A 1,186-nucleotide genomic window follows, 5' to 3' on the forward strand; every position below is an offset into this window, starting at 1 on the left:
TTTCAATCATTCTGAATTAGTTTTCTTACCGATGCATCGCAAGTATATTCGCAATCAGATCAGTAATATTTATTTATTTATTTATTTATTCATTTATTCATTTAGTAATTTTTTATTTATTTATTTATTTATTTATATGATCTAAAGGCCCAATTCGGCATTACATAGGGGGGATTTAAGCGAATACATTCATTTCAAGTAATATGAACAGAAAACGGAATACCAAAAAGTAAACAATAAAAGGAAACAGCGAGTAAATCGAATCATAGCTTCGAGTCAAATACGTTCACCATCATTAATCGAATACATATTCATTAGCACGATAATAATGAAAACACCTATGAAAATTACATGGAAGAACCCTGAATAAGTATCGGGAGCAAAAACAGCAGACGAAACGAGGGCAATCAGACAGAGGTCAGCCATGCTTTTCACTATGCAAATAGCCCTGAAGCAAGGAGGTAAATATGGCAGGATCTGTTATTTCTGCGATGTTAGGTAGAAGAGAATTCCACTCGGTTATGCATAATGATAATGGCGAATTTGGAAACTTCTTAGTCCTAGCGAAAATGGGGGCCACCTTGTGGGCATGATCGAGGTAGGTTGAAGTATTAGGGGCTGGCAAGATATGAGACTGGGCGAAGGATGAGTTGCTGTAATAAAGTGAGTGAAAGAACGATAGTCGAATAAGCCGCCTGCGCATGGCAAGTGTGGTAAGGCCAAGGTCCGATTTTAGTAAAGAAACACTTATGTAACGCGAGTAGGATGATGAGATGAACCGAGCAGCTTTATTCTGTACCATTTCGAGCATGTGAGTAAGACCGATTTGGTGAAGATGCCATATGACTGAAGCGTATTCCAGGGATCACCGATCCAATGAATTGAAAGCGCGCAGTCTTGTGTCCTTATTAGTGAAATGCAAGCGACGTTTAAGGAGGCGGAGTTTCTTGAGAGCCATATTATTAGTATACTCTATGTGAGCAGTCCAGCTTAGATCTGAAGTGAGTAATACACCCAGATTCCTAAATGACGTGACTTTTTTTATTATCGAATCGTTTATTTTATAATAGCTATAGCCTGCAGAAGCGATATTGGTAAACATGTGCTTAGTTTTTTCGACACTAGTTTCCATTTGCCATTTGCTGCATCATTCCCCTAACCTGGTAAGATCCTCTTTTTCCTTTAA

The sequence above is a fragment of the Rhipicephalus microplus genome, chromosome 3 (assembly GCF_043290135.1).
Source record: "Rhipicephalus microplus isolate Deutch F79 chromosome 3, USDA_Rmic, whole genome shotgun sequence".
NCBI lineage: Eukaryota > Metazoa > Arthropoda > Arachnida > Ixodida > Ixodidae > Rhipicephalus > Rhipicephalus microplus.